The sequence below is a fragment of the Gallus gallus genome, chromosome 2 (genome assembly GCF_016699485.2).
Source record: "Gallus gallus isolate bGalGal1 chromosome 2, bGalGal1.mat.broiler.GRCg7b, whole genome shotgun sequence".
NCBI lineage: Eukaryota > Metazoa > Chordata > Aves > Galliformes > Phasianidae > Gallus > Gallus gallus.
Window position 1 is genome coordinate 62,281,186 of NC_052533.1, and position 22,954 is coordinate 62,304,139.

The following is a 22,954-nucleotide window of genomic DNA, read 5'->3' on the forward strand; positions in this document are numbered from 1 at the left end:
TCATATAGCTTTTTAAAAAATAGGATGCCTTTTCTCTAGTCATTCTCTGGCAAAGTACAGTATATCTAATTCTGTTAAATTCCAAAACACAGTGTGCACCAAAGCACTTGTAGGTGTAAGTAGAATGTCAAGAATGAGTCAAAGATTAATACCCAAATTACAGAGTGCAAAAAGGGAATTATAGTCTTAAATATCCCGTTAAGAACTAGCAAGTTTTACCTAGTTGAAAGTACGATTTGCATTTGTAATAAGTAAAATGCTATTCCCTTTAGTGAAGGAAATTCTTTAATAATCCCAGGCCTGAGCAGGGGAACTGCATAGGATGAAGTGGTGATTTGATCACATACTTACAGACTTCAGCATAGCCCGTATTCAGCACATCACTCATTTAAATGGAGGGCTATATTTCAGTCACATCTACTTCCACTGGTCTGCCAAACAAGGATGGATGTAAGACTGTACTTTGGTGCTTGTAATAACAGGTGCTTGACTAGTTTCTTTCCTTAAATCATATAGCTTCTTTCCTTATTGCACCGTAAGATTATCAAGTAGCAAGATTTCTGCTTTCACCAATCTTCCCCTCAAAAATCTTCTGCTACCTGCTCTGTTTTTCCATCCATCCTTACAAAGCTTTCTTTTGCTTTCTTAAATAAATAAAAGGGAAAAAAAAGGTTACCTGAGCAGTAATCTCAAAGAACAAAAACAAACAGACAAACAAAACCCTGCAGATGATGTTGTTAGTGCTTCCTGCTTTCTCATTTTCAAACTGCTAATCCCCCTCAGGAGTATCAGTCAATAAGAGAGGTTTACAACGTGGTGTTGCCAATACAAAGAAACAAAGACAATCAGCACCTTAACAAACTAGGCAAGTGCACAGTCATGCTCTTTAGTCCCCAGCCCTGCTAAAATTCCCACTGGGAACAGATGATCAAAGCTCCTCTTCCACCATCAGTGTTCATATATGACATTTAGTTTTTATATGATATTCACTGAGACAGGTCAGTTCCAGTTCTGGTAAGAAGATCATATATTCAGCATGGGTCCTGGCATCCCACATAAAACTGCACTGGCATGTTTTCAGAAGGAAGAAGGAAGGTGCAAACACTACAGAAATAATAATTAGGCCATCTTAAGAAGCTGAGGAAGGAAATGAGCTCATTTCCCAAATGCTCAGTTCCCAGTAACTGAGAGTGAGGGCAGGTAAACAGGAAGAGAGAGGAAAGAAGAGCTCATTACACCTTTGGCTGGAGATGCCTTGTGGCAGTTGTTCAAACTGGCTGGCTACTTGTGGCAGTTGTTCAAAGCAGCTGCTGCTCTTATCTTTAAGAGGCAAGGAAAGATGGACTGTTCAACATCTGCATGGGTTATGGAGTCCAAACATCTACACACATAAGTCAGTTGTGATGACTTAACATTATTGTTACATGGTTATTAAGACTACTCATGGACGTGTTAATGCATTTTTGTTTCAATCTTCTGTACCTTTTACATTACTACAAATCTAGATTTTAAATTATTGCTTCAAGTTAGAAGTAAAAATGCACCTTGGCTAGTGCTGAATTTGATTCTTTGCAACCTAACTCATAGTGCACTCAGGGGAAGGATGATGAAAATGCCCCATCTCTGTTCCCTCACACCTCATTCAATTTCTTTTCCTTTGTCTGAATAGCAGGCACTGAGACCTAGAAAAATACTGGGCCAGATCTGCTGAAGTGGCTATACTTACTCTCGTTTCACAGTAATCCACAATAGCAGAAACCCATAGGCTGAAAATTCACCTAGAGAGAGTCAAAGCATGAAGATAGACTTTTCTCCATACCAAGGCTATCATGAGTTACTAGGGGCCTATTCAGTGAAGAGCGTTGGGGTTTTGGTGCTTTGCCATGTAATATGCAAGTCAAGAAGCTCAACTAGAGAGGTTTTCTGAGTCATTATCTAGAGTAAATTTGTCATGCTTTCCTGCAAAACATGTAACATGGGAGAAAGCAGACGATGCTAAGGCCCTACATGGATCAGTATGTCCAGCAACACTTAAGCACCTGAAAAAGCCCCTAAGTCTCTTAATGGATCTTCCCTTATATCTTCAAAAACATTGGGAGGTACAGCCAGGGAATCTGAGGAATTGTTGATTAAGTGACTTCCACAAGTGAGAACTTTGAGATCCTAGAGTCAGCTGTCCCCAGTGGGAACTGTGATGACAGGGCCACAGGACTGAAGGAAATATGTTTACTTTCCCTTGCAGTTTAAGAGACATGCTGGCATGAAGTGTAATTTAAGTCTCCCTGCTCCTGTTTCAGGGAATTCATGTCTTTATCTTCAAATTTTCATTTAATTATCCTTTTTAATTTGGTGTTTGTATTATTCTCTCCTCATATCAATAATCTCAGAGTGTTATTTTCTATCTAATTTGTTCCCACCAATGATAGGGCAGGCAAAAACAAAAGTCAGAGACAATGGGAGCTTAATGAAAAATCATATGCCTCCAGATTAGAAAGAGGAAATGTATTAAACTGTTAAAAGTACTGATTAATCAATTATGTATACAAAAAAATACACAAGAATTACAGCCTTGCAAATTCCAGTGGCTCATCATCTGGCAGTGGATCTATCTCCATAGCTTCTCTATCACTTTCAGGTGCGCCCATCTCCATTAGTTCATCAGCCACCTCTTCTTGACAGAAGGAGTATCCATCCTGTCTCCTTGGAAGAAGCAGCACTATTCTCTCATGGAGAAAAAGCAGCCACTGTTTTCAGTCACCCCGTGACTGTGGCATTCTAGCCACATGGTTCCTACAGCACTCAGAACAGAAGACTGTGAGATGGCAGGTGACATCAGGAGGCCATGGTGTTGTCATTTAACAGTGTTGCATGGTCACAAAAACATGGCAGTGTTGGCAGTTGAGGCCTATGGCCTGTGAATTGCCCCAGTGTTGAAGGAGGAAGAAGAGCAAGGGTTGTGAGGGCCACTTTCCTGGGTATGGCACCCTTGGACCGTTTTGCTTGATAAAAATAATGGCTTTCCCTTCAACGCAGGGACCAGCAGGGACTTCAGACCCCTCTTCCTTTCATGCATGGGGTCCCTTAAGTGAAAGAGTAGAAAGAGTGTAGGAGGTCTGGGGAATCTCTGCTATCCTCTTTCAGCTGCCCAGAAGCCTGCAAGTGGAGCCACCTGGACTTGGAACCATTTCTGCCAGTGTTGTAGAACCAGTTGCAAAGCCATGTGAAGGGGTGAGCAGCAGTCAGCTGGACTGAGTATGGTTACCAGGTAGCTCCACAAATTCCATAACTGAAGATACCGGGATTAATCCTTGGTAAATGTCAGAGATCATAGCCAGTTTGTTCTGGTACCAGAAATAATTTGCTCAAACAGGTGGATGTTTAAAATGGTACCTCCAAAGCTGTTTTTGGATACATCTGTATTCAGTGAGGCTCAAAAATCCTTCAACTTATAGTTCATATAAAAACCACACTCCTAGATGAGTAGATATCAATGCATACTCCTATAAGAGTTCTAAACAGTATACTAAAATCAAGGTAGACAACATGGAATAGAATAACTGAATTTGGATCCATAATGATCACCAACTTCTGGATCCACACAAGAACAACCAAAATTCAAACCATATTTTGGAAAGCGTTATCCAAACACCTCTTGAATTCTGGCAAGAACCTTTTTCTAATATCCAGCTGTTCCCTTGGGTCCCATGAGGTTCATCAGAGGAGGTCTCAGGGAGAAGGGGCACAAATGCATAGGTGGCTGTCCCCCATCGTTTGACTCCTATATTCTTCAAGCATCCTGAAAGTATTCAGATCCTAAAATCAGGTAAAGTGGAAAGAAAGGTGTTTCTGTTTCCTGTGCAGTGACTAAATTACCAGCAACGTTCCAAGAAATCGACCAGACTGTTGAAGATAACCAGCTCGTTAATTTCTCACTGTCAAGCACATCACATGGTAGTGGTTCAAGAATATTTTTAATATATTGCTGCAGAGACAGTAATGATACTTTTTTGATTTGTAGACAAACATATGGAAGTGATTCTAATGATGCTCAGAAGCGCATTTCATCTGCCTCTCAGAGCTCTACCAACTACCTTCTTGTTTAGTCAGCACTCAGTGAGACCAGTACTGCTTCAACTACATACTTAGGCTACTGCTACTTTGCACTGCTCATTAGCTCATTAGCTAATTAGCTGTGGAAGAATAGGATACCAAAATAACCTTTGGGAAACAGACTTATTTAGACTTGTGAACTTAGTATAGACAACCCTGCCAAAAATTATTTTATTTTTATTATAAAGGAAAGGAGGTTCATCAGTGAAACTGTTCCAAAGACCAGGCTTTCAAAAACTTGCATTTTCATCAGTTCAGAATACTGAATATCTATCCACGCTTATTTTTAGGAGAATCTATTAAATACCACTTCTCTTCATCAGCCAGCTTGGACACACCATACTCCAAAGTATCATATTTTAGCAAGTATTAAGATGGCATTTGCTCTATATTTACAGCTCACTCCTCTAGTTAGAATAGCATAGCTTACATTGGCAATTGCTAAGGGAGGTAACCTAAACCAACAGAGATGAGAAATCTCCAGGTAATCTGTTGTCCTTGTGCTACCAAGAAATCCTTGTTTCAAGTTAACGTCAGGGCTACATTTACAGAAGATGACCCAAGCTATTCTTCAGTAAAGGTTTTCTCTACAGAATTTCTTGTTTTCCTTCCAGCTCCTTCTTATATTAAGGAGGCTCATTTATTTTTGCTTAATGCAACTCACTTGTTCTAATTTGTGGATGGGTCAGAAAGATAGTCTTCTATCTTCAGATACAATTCAAGGACTCAAATCTGGAAAGGTTAGTAGACAAACTGTGAACTTACACTTATTATGCGTATATGAGATAGAGAAAGTGAAGGTAGTTGAGTTCTAGTTGTAGTTGAGACATGGTAAAAAATTATTTTTTTTTAATTCTGCTTTAAGACTGTGTCTCATTCACCCTTGAGCATCTCACAAACAAGACATTGCACATGAGGACATTTCTAGGAAATCAAGAGGTAATGGTGATATATTTGGGAGGCTCAAATTTTATTTTTTTTGTGTCTGTGTCAAGTGCAAACATGTAAGTGATGTCCAAGAGTGCCAGCATCTTATTAGGAGGGCAATCCACAGAAGACAGCTGAAGAAAAATCAAAATACTTGAGGTTTATTCAAGAGTTGCACCAGAGAACCACAATAATATGAGCTACCACATTGAAAGAAGGATTTTGCAAAATCTGTCTATAGTTAATTCTAGTATTGTGATTTTGTGGTATAGGAGCGAGACTGAATCACTAACTAACTAGGAAAAGGAACATGGGTTGGCATCTAACTTCAGTAGTTAGAAGTATTATGCAGTAATGCTTCAGATATATCAAGGTCAAGTTCACCAAGATAAAAGCTTCAGTCTGCAAGAATAAACAGCGTCAGAAACTATTCCTGATGAAAACTCCATAAATGGAAAGGGACACTGAAAAAATTACATTGATAAACTTCATGTAAACTTTGGCTTCTACTAACATTTAAAGAATATAATTATTTTTTTTAAATGCCCTTAACAATGTACCAGTAAGAAGACTCTTAGCCCTATTCTTGTGTCTGTAAATAGTAAAGGAGATCTCTAAGCTCATAAACTGCAAGGGAATGCAAATACCATTTCACGTACAGACCCTTGCAGATACATGATCATCTATGTAAATGTGGGCAGCATTTTCTTTCACAAGAGATTATTCCTCTCTTTAGGTAGACCTATATGAAGACTCTAGTGAAATAGCAATTCATTCCATGTCTTGCCTTTAATTATGATACTTAGGTAAAGTTGTTCACCTGCTGCAACCATAGTCATAGTGTGTCCCACATTTTTAGTAATAGGAAAAATCATGCTAGTGTTTTAAACCTTTTGTGAAACTACATGTGATATACGGCTTCCTACACCCAGAATACCAGGGCCAGCAGGCTAGGACAAAACTTCAGACATGTATTCAGAAAATCTTGTGGAAACTATCTTGGAATTAAAAAAAAAAAAAAAAGTGCACCTAGCACCCATTACAAAAGCCTTGCCTTTGGTAGTAGCTCTCAGTATACACTCAGAGAAGTTAAATTTGCCTCTGAGACAGGACTTAGACTCCTGACTTTTTAAGAACAAACTAACACCCTGAGAATATGTAAAGACTGGCTGATGATAGGCTGGAAATCAGCCCCACTGAAAGTGACTTGGGCATTCTGGTTGGTGGCAAGTTGAATGTGAGCCAGCAGCATGCCCTGGCAACCCAAAGGCAAACCGTACCCTGGAGTGCATCAGGCCCAGCACTGCCATTAAGTGAGGAGAGTGGCTGTCTCTTCCGCTCTATGCTGTGCAGCTGCACCTCCAGCACTGGAGGCAGGTCTGGGTGCCACTATATAGGGAGAGCATAAAACTATTCGAGAGCATCCAAAGGAGGGCTATGAAGATGGTGAATGTAGTAGAGGGCAAGGTGTATGAGGAGCAGCTGAGGTCACTTGGTTGGTTCAGCCCAGAGCAGAGGAGCTGAGGGGAGGCCTCATGGCGGCCTGCAGTTCCTCATGAGGGGAGCGGAGGGTCAGCGCTGAGCTCTGCGCTTTGTGACAGCCATAGGACCCGAGGGAACAGCATGGGACTGCGTCAGGGGAGAGTCAGGTGGAGGTTAGGGAAAGGCTCTTCACCAGAGAGTGTTCAGGCCCTGAAACATGCTGCCCAGGGCAGTGGTCACAGAGGAGTGTTTGGACAATGTTCTCAGACACCAGGTTTGAATTCTGGCTGGTCTTGTGCAGGGCTAGGGGTTGGACTTGAGGATCCTTGTGGATCTATTCCAACTCAGGATATTTTGTGATTCTATCATACTATTTTTTCTCTTCTGCTTTCTTCCCTTCTGATTCTTCTCTAGCATGTTCCCATTGAGCCACCCTCTTCCTGTCTGTATCAAGCAAGAGGTCTGGATGTTAAGGATCTGCTGCAGATTACTTGCAGTGTTGAAAACAAAAGGGAAGTGTTATAGTCTGTTTATCATAATGGAAAATCTAATTTCTTGGGCACAAATTGAAAGCACAATGAAGAATACTGAAGAAGAGGACAAACAAAATTCCCATTATTTAATGTTCTGATCAAACAAAGTTAATGGTGTCAGTTTGTATTATCTGAAAGAACACACAAAGGCAACATCAGAATAAAAATGGAAGGATTCTTTGCTAATCATAGTAGAAAGCTGAGACAAACAAACAAACCAAACCAAAACAAATATCCATAAGCTAAGTATGTAGGTTGCTTTGAAAGTAATGCCTCCTATCCGCTTCCATGGAAATTACAACAGATACAAAGAGCACAATATCACTACTTGAGAGAGCAAATTCTCATTTTTTTTCTAGCAACAAATTCAAAAATGCTTTAGATGAACAAAAGCGTGCATACTGCACTCATAAAAATCTGCACCAGCAGAGGTGACCCACTGTCACTGTTACCACTGCTAAAACACACCACCCACCCCTCACTGCGCGCACATCCACTGCTTGGACCCCAGAAATGTTCAGCAGGCATCGATGAATACTAATGGGAGAAATTTTTTTTTGTATGGAGGAATTCAGTGACACACCTTTCCTTCATTCACCTTTCCATGTCAGACGCCATTTTGTCAGACTGCCCCTCTGCAGCTATCCGTCACACAGCAACAAAATGTAATGAGATACTGATGGGAAGGTTCAGCTTCTACTGGCATAGCACCAACATCCACCTCTGATGTTGTGGGCCAAAATAATAAAATTGGACACATGACTTTCAGAGCAGTCTTCATGTACCTTAGTTTTGTAACGCTTTTGTATAGAAACTGCTTTACTAACTCCTGTTATTGGGGAAGAACTGTTGACTTGCCTTAGAATACCTGAGAAGCAACAGAGCCAGAGTGATATATATGCATTTCACTCCCCTACGTAGTAGTTTGTAGTTTGTGTTACATACTGCCTGATTTCATTTTGGTCTGAAAAACATATTAGTGTCTCAAAACATATTTATAAAAACTTTTGCTTCTGTTATCGGGAAAGTAGATCTATCCGTTGAGCTAACAAGTATTTTTTCTTCAAAAACAGTGCTGAAACTTGATTCAAAACTTCTTCTTTTTTCCAATATATGATGCCAGTCTATAACAGCTTTCTATTAAATGTCCCTGTTTCATAAGATTTATCTTGGTAACACCAACACTCCAGAGAAATGCATAGTAGATTCCTTCAAATCCATTACTAGAACATCCCATATCAAATGTTTGAGCTTGTAGGTACCGTCTGTTATTTCAATATTTGCTACATAATTGTTATGATTATGACTAAGAACATATTTAATCATCACGCTCTTTGACAAACACCATTTTAAATTGAATGTTGCTTGCTTGCTTTTTTTTTTTTCCAAAAAATATGTCAGTGTACTGCATATGGTATCTCTATTAGAAATACTCCTGCAGCACAATTTCTTTTTTGTATGTCTCCTTATTTTAATTTATTGCTTGATGTTACTGAGAAGATTGAGCATTTCTGCAAAGGCTGATGAGTGTGCTATGACTCTATATACATGCTGGAAGCACATAGATTATGCATTTCTCTGTGCATGCAAAAATATGCACTTGTTCATGGAACTCTGATACTTCTAGAAGTCAACATCTGTTCACAGAAGTGGCTATTGGCATACACTTATCTGTGAATCAATATGCAAATATATGCAACTGCAGTGAAAGAAGTTCCTCAAGATTTTAAGAAAACCATTTACTTTTCACAGTTAGAATTCTGAAGTGACTGACAGGTCCATTGTCACAGCCCTTATGGAAGCTGACTGTCTACTTTTTCACCTAAGAAAGCAGAATATTATTCAAGTGCAAGAAACATTATAATAAACACAGCAGTTTCCAATTCTGATAACGTTTTCATGGAATCATAGAACCATTAAGGTTGGAAAAGACCTCTAAGATCATTTAGTCCAACTGTCCAGCTACCACCACTGTTGCCCACAAAACCATGTCCCTAAGTACCACATTTACCCTTTGCTTAAACATCTCCAGGGCCAGGCACCCCACCACTTCCCTGGGCAGCCTACACTTTTTCTGAGAAGAAATTCTGCCTAATATCCAAGCCGAACCTCCCTTGGTGCCACTTGAGGCCATCACTTCTCATGCTACTGCTGTTACATGAGAGTAGAGGCCAACTCCCACCTCACCACAACCTCTTTTCAGGAGCTGTAGGGAGCAATGAGTCTCCCCTGTGCCTCCTCTTCTCCAGACTGAACCATCCCATTCCCTCAGCCACTCCTCAAAGGACAGTGCTCCGGACCCCTCACAGCTTCATTGCCCTTTTCTGGACACACACTGGCATCTCAATGTCTTTCCTGCAGTGAGAAGCCCAACACTGAACACAGTGCTTGAGGTGCAGCCTCACCAGGCATGGTACAGGGTGACCAATTTTTCAGGACTAGTGTTAGAATGCTAAAAGCTTTAAACAACCTGCATAGAGCCACTGCTTGATAATCAGTCAACTGCTTTTACAACGCATGTTGTACAATAAGAATAAGCAATCATGCCCTCCAATCATGCCCTGTCAAACCACAGGGGGCTAAAGCAGTAACTTAAGACATAGGCTTAAGCAAAGGCATTCTCCCCGCTTTAAAAAGCAGATTAAGCATGTGACAGATGCTTTGTGATAATTCATGAGTAGTATAGGCTGACCTGGTTTTTACGATGTTGATTATATGAATATGTTGGTTTTATTTAATTAGAAGACACAGACAAAATCTGAAATATTTGGTAAAAGTGACTTGCATTCTGATAAACACCCTCAGGTCAGTGAGGGTGATAAAACCCTCACTGTCAATTGTGGAGATCCTATTCCTAGGCTCCAGTCAAGCTGTCAGAATTTCTATGGCCAGTGTTAGTGATTAAGATCAAAACAACTCCAATGACTATGCAAAGTATCCACAGGCCAGAATACTTAGAAACCAAAGAGACTGTCATAAAGTTGAACTGGTGGAGGCTAAAGAGAACTTATATCACCCTCTTCCCATAACATGGGGAAAAAAAATCTGCTAAGGTAACATGCTTAAGGTCATTTTTCCCCTTTTGCTTTACTCTCTATTGCTCATATTGTTCTAAGACCTTTACATACTCAGGATATATTTTTGGTGCCCATAAGTTAAGCTTGAAGAATTTATGAGTATCTCAGTCTTTGGCTGTCTGAGGGTGTGGAAATCTTACTATTCTATAGGAAATAGAGACACAATCATCTGCACAAAGGGACTGAGCACAGAAGCTCCAGGTGATGCTAGCTCTTATTCACATAAATAGAAGCTTTATGTTTCATCATTAGAATGATGTATCCCTCATACAAGAAATCTTGTTTAATTCATTGTATGAATGTATTCAATGTAAGCTGATTTCCCTGCTGTTGATCTGTCAGTGCAGAAGACTTTCCAATAGATCACTAAGAGAAACCTGCACTGGTACCGGGTGGAGAGACTCCTTGTTTCTCCAGTTACATCTGCTTCTTTCCACCAGGAAGCTGATTTTCTACTACGGTATATATAACATTTTAATGGACGTCTGCTCTGGTACCTGTTAGAACATGGTAGGATTTTATACCACGTTTCTGTGTAAAACAGCATATGCATGGGTAAGGGGAGTGGACACAGACAAAAAGAAAAACAAAACACGTGCCCAAGTAAGTTTCTGTTTGGTCTGAAGCTGGGATGCACACCTAGACTCACAAGCTCAAAGTAACCTGTTTTCAAGAGAAAGTCAAGTGTAGTACATATGGCAGAGTTCCCAGTGAGTTCAGCAGGGCCACAATTTCATTTTGGACCACTTGATATTTCTGTTATTGCTTCTTCCAGCTGACCTCACTCACCACAAGGCACCTTTGGAGGCATGGTGATGTTCAGCCTCTTGTGGCCAATGAATATATATACTCCTTGTACATACCAGAAATATAGCCTTCAGCTTTATCCAGATCTGTGTACAACACTGCACTAGTTACATGACAAATAGCTCCACTTAAATATTTTCTCACTCTGCCATCACACACTGATATGTCACTGCTGACACCGACACACTGCATATTTTGCTGTTCTGCTCACTCATGGGTTATCCATTCACTGGGGATAACTGCTGTAGTCAGTATATATTCTGACATTAGAGGATTATGCAGGTCAGAAGGTTATAAAAATAAGGTGTTATTAACTATTTCTGTGACATCCAGACCATAACTGGATAAATGGTTGTCTGAAGCATCAAGTGAAAAAGCTTCTATACAGCTATAGAGAAATATTTTTGGAATTTGGGTCAATTTTACTTAAGTGTCTGTTCTTAGAAATAGCTGTGGTGGGGATGCACAACAGACAAACCTGAAAAAGTCAAAACATTGTACCCTGGCATTTTTGATAGTGATGTATTTTGCTTTTCAAGCACAAAACAACTCTTCCATTCGAAACGACTTTCAAAATGTATTTTAAAATTATTCAGAAAACTCAAATTGAAAACAACACTCTGCTTCAGACCAATCAAGACACTTCTTCACCAGAAGTGATTCTTTTCAGTTCTTAATTCTGTGATTTTTTGTTTAAATATTCATCATCTGAAATCAAAATTACTTCTTTATTTTTCTGTAGCTGTCAGCAAATCAATAAACCCTTCTTCAAATTCAGCTGTAATCCTAGATCCTAGTCTTCAGCTCTGAGACCAAGATAAGTACCTGTTTAGGTTCTGCACTGAATAAATATGAATTCCAGGTCCTTCAAACTACCAAGCATAGCGAGGCCTCCCCAGCTCTCCTTTCCCCTCTTCAGGTTTTATAAATAGTTCACTGCTTAATGGAAAGAAGATGACAGTGTTTTAGAAGTTATGAGAAGGTGACACATTTCAAAGGTGCTGTTCCTGACATTTTTGGTCATCAAAGGGGCAAAATAAAGCATGATCTAGAATTCTGCATCTTAAGATTTTACACATTTTCTTGGGTATCTGAAAGGCATTTTCCCTACAATAAATAACATCTATGTGGGAGGATGGATCTAAAGACACACAAACCAGGAGTGACTAAATCAACAGAAAGGAAATTAAGAGAAGATGCATCATTTTTAGAGAAAGCACTTGCCTAATGAAGTTATCCCCCCTGTGTCTAGTAGCCTCACTCTCTAAGAATAGATTGAGCAATCCAATTCAAATTGAAGTCCAGTTCTTCATTTTTCTGCAGTTCAAACGTTTTGGAATAGGCTAGGCTCCATTTGTATACATATATTAAAGAAAAGAACACATTTCAATATAAAATGCTTTTCAAGCTGCTTATATTTTTATGCATATACACACTTTTCACACATCAGGAGAAGAAGCACACAGAACCAACCAGAAGCAGTTAAGTTAAACTCCTAGCACCCTTCCTTTGTTCAGCTCCCACAAATTTCTGCTGCTGGTGGGTGTAAGTCTTTTGAACTCCTTGAAAGCAACAAGGAAAACCATACATCAGTACATTTAACCATATACCTTCCTCGGCTGCAAGCAGAACAGCTCTTGACTTGAACAGGAGCATGCATCCAAGGATGTGATGGTTTGCAGCTCAGAGCGTTCCCTTGGGCTTCTCTGTTTATTCTGCATTTGTTTATAGCTTTCAATGATACATTTGTATCTGGAATCTCTAAACACCTCAAACTGAGTGTACTTTCCTTACTAGCAGGAGGAAGGGAAGCTTTGCTCTCTGGGTGAAAAGATGAAATGAGTTGATGTGACCAGAAGAACACTAGAGAGCTTGTCCACAGGGAGCTGCTCCTCTGTAAGATGTGCCCATGTATTCCACTTCCATATTTTCTCATTCTAGTTGATGACCACCACTAAATTCAACTCTCTTGTTACTTGTTGTGGGATCATATTTTCTACAGATAGAGAAAAACCTGGCCTTGTAATGTTTTTGAGACACACAATGATGAAGTACTTTCAAACTGTTGCAGAGGCAGAAAAAGAAAGAAAGCTATTGTTGCTAAGATGGAAGTACAGAAGCTTTCAAACATTTCAGATAAATAAAAGCAAAGAACAAGAAAGCTTGGAGAAAGAAAGAAGTATGAGGGAAAGGGTAGGAATCTAATAAAGCCAGAGCCAAGAATCTGGAAATAGCAGAGACTTTTTACAGGCAAAGACAATACAGAAATAGACTACTACCCCAGAAGGCAGAAGAAAGCTTGAATTCGTATTTGCTGCTATTTGTAGACTTACTCAAACACATAGCAGCAAAATAAACACTTACCCACATCATTAAATCAGCTCCATGATGCACCCAAAATATTTTGCTCCTGCTTGGTGAGAAAAGGATGTACAAAACCTTTGTCACACATTGGCCCAATCCAAATCAGGCTACTAAATTGTTTAACAAATGCAAATCGAACAAGCAAAATCCTCAAGAGTGCTACCTGCCTTGCTTCTGTACCAGACAAAGAGTAACCCACTTTGGCCAGGTGGAGGACACTTGCCCTTCCCATGGGGAAACAGTGGAGCTTTGAATGCACTTAGAGCAGCCCCATTCAGGCTGGTCTCACCATGCTACTGGGGAGGTGAGAGCCTTTGAAAGTCTAGGGATTGCATAGAGGTCAGCTCAGTGGGAGTTCAAAAGCCCCAAACCAGCATATGCTGCACTTACAGTGAGCATTGTCCCACTAAATCACAAGGTTGCACGTGTTGCTTCCTTAATTAAGGAGCAGAACAGAGGCTGGCCCTGCACCACTCCCAGAGGAAATGCTGTTCTGCCAACCTGGCTCTGACTCACTGTTTTGACACTTGGCATTAAAGCTTCTGTAGTTTGACAACTAGCAGAATGCAGGCATTTTAAAACCCTGTTACTTCAACTCTATGCTCAATTTTTAAATAACTATGCTAATTCGAAAAAGGTTCATCATTATTTACTGCATCGGTCCCCTGAATATACTGAGCGTTGTTCCAAGTTATTGTAACTCTCCTTTTTAAAGTGGATTTAAGCCATTATGTTCTATCACATAAATCCTTCTTAGTTTGTGGATTATTGACCTGATAGGCCCAAACAGCTCCATCTGTCCATTTAAATGGACATGAACAATGTGAGCATTTATTGCTTTCAATCCTATGAAGTGTAAAGTGCTTTCTTTCCCTGCTTGTGTGTGTGTACTTTCAGTATTCAGGGACAATTTACTGCTGAGGTCATGTCTCAACTCTTTTAATTATAGGGCTTTCCAGGGCAAACTGCCCACATACTGTAGAATAAGCAAGCATAAAGCTACTTGAGTTAGGAAATGAAGCTGTTGACTTAGAGCCAGCCCTAAGTAGCAATATAAAAGTTGATAGACTGGAGGAACATTTGGAAGTGAAAAAAGAACTCCCTGTTGAAATGTTGATAAGAATCCAGTCTTAGGTAATGAACCTTTTATAGCCACAGCGAAAGTTGCTTTTGGATTTCTACTCCAAATTGTTCTAATGAATGAATGTAAGAGATGCTCTAAGGGATATTTGTCGAAGTGAAAACAGGAATAAAATAGTTTATTGCCTCTTGATATGTGTCGTGGGTCGGGGTGAGAGCATCCAGAAAAACAACAGGCATTTTTCATTAGACAGTAATTGTTGGTAAAATCAATTACAAAAACTGAGTTAATCATGTTGTTGAGTCCAGCAATTTCTGATGAAAGCATTAAAGTGCTATAAAAAGTTTGCTGTGTGTGTAAGCCCCTTTTTCCCATGCCACTGACGTTCTACACACAGAATCATTACTGTGGTGTGATGCACTGTAGAGACTGGAGAACAAACACAAAGACAGAAGTCTGCAAATTTTGGCTCTCACCTCAGCCTGATGGATTTCACTGCTTAACTGTTCACTGTTGTCCTCTTCATGTGGGAGAACCACTCAATTGCCAGGCAGGACATGTAAAGCAGGAAGGTGTACATAATATCTCAGTATGCCCAAGGCTTGTCTCTGACATGGGTGGGTTCTGGTTTCAATGCCTATTAGTGGAAAAGAAAACTTTTAACAACTCAGTCCCGAATGTTATTAAGAAATCTTAGAGAATAAAAGCACACCTTGCAGATGGCCTGTGAAAACTTTTGGATACACAAACTGAAATGTCTTAGCGCTGACACTTAGATGAGAGGATTTGTCTTAGCAAGTAGCTTCACATTTTTGATGCAGAGCTAGATACAAGCTGTGTATGTACTGGACACATGGCTATTTTTTCATGGATGGGGAATCTCAGAGAAAATGGAGGATATTTTTGGCAAGCTACATTTTCAAAAAAGAAATATCAGGTATTAAGATCTTCTTAAAGCCAGCCAAATGCTAAGGCCAGATTGTAGTGACCGCAGCTGTTAAATACATCTGGTCATACTGGGCCATGAATGAATGATAGTGTTAATCTAAGTGTAGATGTGTGCATAGTCACAGATACCAGGCCAGTTACTATTTTGTTAGTTTGTTGATGTTGTTGTTGTTGTTCTCATATGTAAGTAATTCAGTGCATATAGGCTCCCCAGGGGGGTGGTTGAGTCACCATCCCTGGATGTGTTTAAGAGCCGTTTGGATGTGGTGCTCAGAGATATGATTTAGCAGAGGGTTGTTAGAGTTAGGGTACTATGGTTAGGCTGCGGTTGGACTTGATGATCTTTGAGGTCCTTTCCAACCTGAGTAATTCTATGATTCATCAGGATCTTATTTCCCAGTTCATGGGTCTTTTACTCATTCACTTCCGTATGATTAACACAACACCGGTGACAAAATCTAAGCATAAATCTTGAATGAAATATTTCTTCTATGATGTGAAATGAACTTTTTTTTTCCTCAAAGTGACCCAAATAAAGGTCATTCACAGCAGTTGAATTTGTTGCACCCTAGGTGCTCACACTTTCTTTTGGCAGATAGAAATGTGATGGCCTCTGAAGACAGTTCACCCATCAGCTCATAGGAGGTAGCAGGAGCTTCCCCATCTGAAAGAGTTTGAAACTCTGCCATTATACAAAATCAAAGCAAAAGTTTGAAATCTTGAGGAAACTTTCACACCATAGGCATCAAACTGAACAAATACTTCTCAGGATGAGCTCATGTAATCCTGCTGTGCTGAATCATAGATCATCCCAAATTGGAAGGAACTCACAAGGATCACCAAGACCAACTCTTGGCTCCACACAGGACTGAAGATCAGCCTCTATATCTAAGAGCATTTTCCAAACATTCTCTGAACTCTGGCAGCTCAGGGCTGTGCCAACTCTCCTGGGCAGCCTGTTCCAGGGACTGAACACTCTCTGGTGAAGAACCGTTTCCTAACCCCCAACCTGACCCTCCCATGACGCAGCCCCATGCTGTTCCCTCAGGTCCTGTCCCTGCAACCAGAGAGCAGAGCTCAGCACTGACCCTCCGCTCCCTTCACAAGGAGTTGCAGGCCGCCATGAGGCCTCCCCTCAGCTCCTCTGCTCTGGGCTGAACCAACCAAGTGACCTCAGCTGCTCCTCATACACCTTGCCCTCTACTACGTTCACCATCTTCATAGCCCTCCTTTGGATGCTCTCTAATAGTTTTATGCCCTCCTTATATAGGGGCACCCAGACACAAGTGCTGGAGGTGCAGCCGCACAGCGTAGAGCAGAGGGGACAACCCCTCTCCTCACTTAATGGCAGTGCTGGGTCTGATGTACTTCAGGGTACAGTTGGCCGTGTGGGTTGCCAGGGCATGCTGCTGGCTCACATTCAACTTGCTGTCAACAAGAACCCCCAGATCTACAGGGCTGCTCTCCAGCATCTCATTCCTGAGTGTGTACACATAGCCATAGCTAGGGCTGTCCCATCCCAGGTGCAGGGTACTCAGCCTAATGGAAAGAGAGTGATCCAGATGTTCATCTACACATTGGGCAATTCTTCTAGCAACACCTACATAGTACTGACACATTTCGAGATATGGAAAGAAATGATAAAAATAATACATTAAACATTAAACATTAACACTTTGCTTCCTAAGATGCAAGCAGATTACTGCCTTATGTTCTACATATGCCATATCTATCATTTTGGATATGACATATCTAGAATTTCCAGGGAATACTGTTTTCTATACTGTATAGTATTGCATTTTTATCCTATAGAAGTGGCAGCTGAATATATGATAATGGAGCATCCATGAAATAGGCCACTGTGCAATAAGCCTGTTCTCAACAATGGGCCAGTTATATTAAAAATTTGTTAAAAATTTTCTCTTGAGCCAGATGGGAAGAGCAAAGTTTGTCAAGTCTATGGAAACCCATGGAATGTGGTTATAGAGAGTGAATCTCACAGAGGTTCAAGGTAAAAGTGACTGTCAAGAAGTACAGAGATGTCTGCACAACTCTGTGCAGATCATTCACATATTTTCATACACTAGGTTGGACTCTGCAGTGCCTAAATCCAGCAAATCTGATCCTAAATGGTCCCAGAGGAGGAATGTGGCCTAGCTTATGAGAACTTTGCTGTGCTGCCCTCTGCTCCCGCAAGAGAGGTGGCTGCCTGTGAGTGAGCTCTGTGCAAATAAGGAACAGTTTGCAGAAAGGATCCTGCTCATTTAGCTCTGCAGCAGCTGTAAACACTCAAGCTCTTTTCTTCCTCTTAGGTACCAGAAAACCTTTCTGGAAGGACTGTCATAAAGCTTTTATATAGTACCTATAGGACTGCTTGTCAGAAGAGGCCTCTGTGTGGTTCCCTAATAAAAATAATGACTGAATAATCATCAGCAATATACATGCAAATTGGATTTCCGATTGCATGGAGACACTAGACAGTGTTCATCCATCACCGGCACCAAAACAATTGTGAGCAGTCCCCAGAGGCTGTCCCCTCCAAGACTGCATGAAATCAGTCTGGCAGCCTGTGAAATGCACAGTCCAACTCCTCAGTCTGCACAAACACTCATCCTCTTGCCACAGAGGCACTAAGGAAGGTAGAATATAAAGACTGTTTTCAGTAGTTAAATACTTGTTCCTTGGTGAGAGGCTGATCATTATTTTATCTGTACTGAGCAATGTCTATAAGAAAATTGCAGGTAATTCTGACAAAATACTATCAACAACATGACAGTCTCCTGTTGTGTGCTGGGGCATTTGGCACACAACGTTACCGAGTCAGATGTTTGTTCCTTTTTTGGTGCTTGGTGTTTGTGTTTTGCCTGTTGCTTTGACTCACACTCTCGCTTTAGTAAAGACTTGTTATACTGTTGTCATGTACGGCGTTCACAGATTTATGCCACAGGATTGAACTTTAGTAGCCAGAAAGTCTCAGCTTTACTCCTTATGGCAGGGGCTGCTCCCTGCTACAAGCTTTTTCTCTTTCCCCGGTAGAGAAATGAGCCCAACTGGCAATATCCCAGAAGTGCTGTGGAGTCTTGCTGCATTGCTAAGTCACATGCGCCTTTTGGTGGTTGATGATCTGCCCCCTTCTAACCTTGCCAACAAGAGTCTTTCTGTTGACTTCAGTGGGAGACAACAGAAGCTACAAAGAGTGGAGGCTGAACTCTCCGTGTAAGGAGGAGCTGCAAAGCAAGCGAGGTGATCACATTCTGACTAGTCTTAGCAAAATCCAAATGAAATCCAGAGGTTTCCAAAGCTTATAAAAATTGAGGGAGAATCACTAGTCAGAATTAATGGCTTCAGCTTTTACATTGCTTGCGTTGCAAAGCAGTCCTGGCTGGTTTTTCTGCATTAGGATAAAAACACAATTGCAGGTGAAACCTTAGTACTAATGAAAAATTGTGCAGTACAAAAGAATGTCACAAGAATGACTAAACGGTGCTAACTGTTAAAGCTTCACGTTCACAGCTTTTATTCTAAGTATAACTACTACCCACAAAAAAAAAAAAAAAAAAAAAAATAGTATGCTTACATTCCTTGTGTCCTTGTGGCCAAAAAGGCGAGTGTTATCCTAGGGTTCATCACGAAGAGCATGGCCAGCAATCCGAGGGAGGCAATCTTCCCCCTCTACTGTGCTCTGGTGAGGCCACAACAGGAGTACTGTGTCCAGTTCTGGGCTCTTCAGTTCAAAAACGACAGTGATCTCCTAGATGGAATCCAGTGGAAGGCCACAAACAGGGTGAGAAACCTGGAACGTCTCTTTTCTGAGGAAAGGATGAAAGACCTGGGGCTGTTCAGCCTGGGGAGGAGATGACTGAGGGGAAGATTTCATCTCTGTTTATAAATATCTAAAGTGTGGGAGTCAAGTGGATGAGGCCAGGCTCTTTTCAGTGGTGTGTGACAATGGAACAAGGGGCAACAAGGACAAACTGTACACAAGAAGGTCCACTAACACCAGGAAGATGTTTAAGAACTTCTTTCTTTTGGGGGTGAAAGATCACTGGAACAGGCTGCCCAGAGAGGTCATTGAGTCTCCTTCTCTTGAGATATTCAAAACCCACCTGGACACTTTCCTGTGTGACCTGCTGTGGGGAACCTGCTTTAGCAGGGGGCTGAGCTTGATGGTCTCGTCTCCAGAGGTCCCTTTTTCAACCCCTATAATTATGTGATTTCTAGCAACTGGCCCGGGAGAAGAAAATCAGTCCTGAATACCTCTGAAGGCTTGGCAAGTGTCTGGAGATGCATGTTTATCTGGCTGATTGAAGCATGGGACTAATAACACCTTTAGTCTGGCTTTCTCTTTTTTTGAGTGCAGAAATTCTGTCCAAATGCCAAAACCTGGCTGTGGCACTGATCTTGAATCTCAGTGCTTGTGGCAGCCCACCCTGGGCAGCAGGACCAATACCCACAGCATGTCAGCCCCACAGCAGAAGTGCCAGAATGAGCAGACGAGAGGTAGAGTTTAAGAGCAAAGGAGCACGGTTTTTAAGGCCACAAACCCTGAGAGGGTTGCAGGATGGCAAAGGGGACTCTCCCCGGTGCCTCCCCGATGGCAAACAGACCCCCTCGCACCTCACACCTTCAGTTTGGAGATCAAGCCATGGATGATTTTAGAGGGAGCAGAAGGAAGATTAAAAAGCAAAGCAAAGCACGGAGCGTTTCTGTGGCGGCGGTACTGCGTGAAGCGAGAACAAAGGGCTCTGTCTCTCCAACAACGCAAGGAGCCCTCTAGAGGCAGCTGCAGCGAAAGCCATCTTTATCATGGTGGTGGGACATGGAGAGCTCAGCCCCAAGCCTCTGTGTCCTTCTCGCTGTGCGGCCTGTGCCCTCTTCGGCCCCTGCTCCCTGTGTCCCTCCGTCTGGCGCCTCCTCAGTCCCCACAGGCTGGAGTGGTGCTGAGGGACAGGGCGGAGCCAGCCACCTTTATCAAAATGCTTACAAAATATTTGCAAACCCCCCTCTGGTACATTATATCCAGGCAGTCCTCACCCTGCCTGGCATTGCCTTAAAGGCCGTGACGTGTCAAGGACAGAGGAAAGACTTCTCCCACCCACCCAGTGATTATCCGTGGCCTCTCACACTGCTCAGGGTGAGGTCCATTGCCGTGCACCTCAGCACTGCTTCCTGGGTGTCTGACCAGGACATCTGGTGACATTTGCTGGACCCGTCTCCCAGGAGTGCTGGAGCAGCAGTGATGACTTGTTTCTCATCTGCCTGAAATGGAGGCAAAGTGGCCTCGAGCGCAGCCTCTCAGAGGCGGCTGCCGTGACTGCCTGCTCTTTCTGTCTCACTGTTCATGCTTCACTTTCAAGGACTCAGGAGTTATTAAAAGCAGCAGTTTGCTATATAAGAGAAGTTACTCACGCTTTAAAAAAAAAAACCAACAACCCTCCAGGCACTTTTGTGCACCTATCTTAACAAGAGATCACAAAATCTTTCTGAAACTTGCCTGGGAAATATGCTGTGTTCTGGTTAGACAGGTTCACAGATATGCAGAGGAGTCTTGCACCTCTTCTCTGCTTTCTCCTCAAAACTCTGGATGTTGGCTACCTCTCTATTAGTAATCCACCATTTCTCCGTGGGGAGAAACTTTCCTTTTACTCCCTCTTTTCCCAAAGCAACTACTCTGTGAGCTCAGTGACGAGGGGCATAAGCCCATCGTGACAATGTTTGCTGTTAAATGCTTGTGCTCTAGTGGTCCACAAGATACATCAGCCAAATGGTCTCAGCAACCCAGCAACTTATCAGCTAGAACAGCTACGTCTGGCGTTTCTCACCTCTGTGCTTTTCTTGACTAGATCTTAATTAACAACCTATTAAAAATCCAGATTTTGATTAAGAGATTGGTAATGTATAACATAATTAATTTCTCTCAAACATCTCAGATAAAGAAAAAAAAATTAAAAAGAAGGAAAAGCTACGTGTTTAAAAAAACACCTACAAATCTCTCAGGATATTTATGGGGTGATACGGAAATAGCATGCATGATTCTTTGGACTTCAATTTACAGTGCACATTTTTTAAAGGTGTGATGTCTGCTTTGATTCATGTTTGAACATGTTTCCCAATCCTCACCTGACTGCTTTTGGAGAGTAATACAGGGAGGTATTTTGATTTTTTTTTTTTTTTTTCCCCTGTCCAAATGGGAGCAAATAATGCAAACATATACTTCTATTTAATCTCCTTATAATATTTGTTTTGGTAAACTGATAAGACTTCTACAATCAGCATTTGTATGTGAGATAAGTCTTGATGCTTGGGCAGATATGTTAGCAAGGCAGGGGAGGGAATATTTATTTTTGTAAGTCTGTGACAGAATTCCTGTAAAGTCTAAAAAGGATGCATATCTTTTATAAAGATGTTTGTGCTGTGTAAGCAACAGTACACATATTTCATTTGCTTGTTATATTGTTGGTCTCCTACGAGCTAAAAACCCCCACTGTTGTAAGTAGTAGTAACAGCAACTTCTATCCCACTAGTATCAGATCCCTAAATACTTGTAATGCAGGCAAGTCCTAAACTGAATAACACAGAAAACATCTTAAGACAACCAAAATTTTGCTTTTTACTCCTGACTTTGTGTTTCAGGCTACAGAATTCTAAAGATCAGAATTTGCTTTTTGTTGGGCCTGAGAGTAGAAAACAATATATTGTTTCCCTATAGTAAGTCTCTGAGAACTCAACCTGAGGTTGAATATACAGCTGTATCATAAGCCTTTCATGTCCAGCCCATCAGGAGGGAAGGAACATGGCTTGGAAGGTACCATTATTTTCTTTTTGAAACACCCTGGCATTTTAGCCTGTCTTTAGGTGCCATTTTACTATGTTAGGTAGTTTTTGCCCTTCTTCTTTGGAATTTGAGAGTGGTTAAGGTTGAATGCCTTTCTTTTGGCCTATAAGGTGGAAATCCTTTGGGACTTGGAGAGTATTTTGCCTTTGTCATGACTGTCTAGTTAGTGCTGAGGTTTCACTGCTTTTGTCTGAATTCCAGACATCAGTAAGCTGGGCTTTGAGTGTTCCCTCTCTGGGAGCCTCCCCCATTGTGTGACCACCCACACAGTAAAAATGTTTTTCTTACGTTGCGACAAAATTTCCCATGTTTTGACATATATCTATTGTCTCTTGTCCTTCCAATGTGCATTTCCACTTCTGGTTCAGTATTTGCACACAGCAGACCTCCCATTCAACTTCTCTCCTCCTGGCTGTCTCCTCTCACTTCTGTCTGTCTATCCTCATATTTAACATGTGCCAGTCTCTTGGTATCCCTCTGCTAGACTTGCTCCAGAGAGTCAACACTCTTCTTGTACTGAGATGCCAAAGCTGCACACAGCACTCCAGATGCAGTCTCACAAGTGCAAAATAGAGGGGAAATGATTACCTCATTCTTGCTAACAGAGTCCAGGCAGCCATGGGCCTTCCTTGCTACAAAGATTCATTGCTGGCTCTTGATAAACTGGATGTCCAGCAGGATCCCTAGGCCTTGTCTGCAAAACTGCTCTCCCGCCAGTCAGACCTCAGCCTGTCCTGTGCATGGGACTATTGCTCACCAGGGCAGGGCTTGGTATTTCCTTTTGTTGAAC

The 22,954-nt window shown here is 41.5% G+C and overlaps 2 long non-coding RNA genes across 3 annotated transcripts in view; one reads left to right on the forward strand and one right to left on the reverse strand.

Moving 5' to 3' along the window:
• LOC112531758 overlaps nt 1–21,077 on the reverse strand; it is a 33,943-nt gene extending 12,866 nt beyond the window's left edge. Inside the window, exons 1-3 of one of the 2 annotated variants that reach the window (XR_005856439.2) lie at nt 18,907–21,077; nt 14,858–15,018; nt 13,301–13,346 (exon numbers count right to left, since the gene is read on the reverse strand). This is a non-coding gene — a long non-coding RNA (uncharacterized LOC112531758). The remainder of the gene's footprint in view (nt 1–13,300; nt 13,347–14,857; nt 15,019–18,906) is intronic. The other variant, XR_003073738.3, reaches the window with a different exon arrangement.
• Nucleotides 1–22,954, forward strand: part of LOC112531759 — a 113,412-nt gene that overhangs the window by 30,318 nt on the left and 60,140 nt on the right. The window lies entirely within an intron of this gene.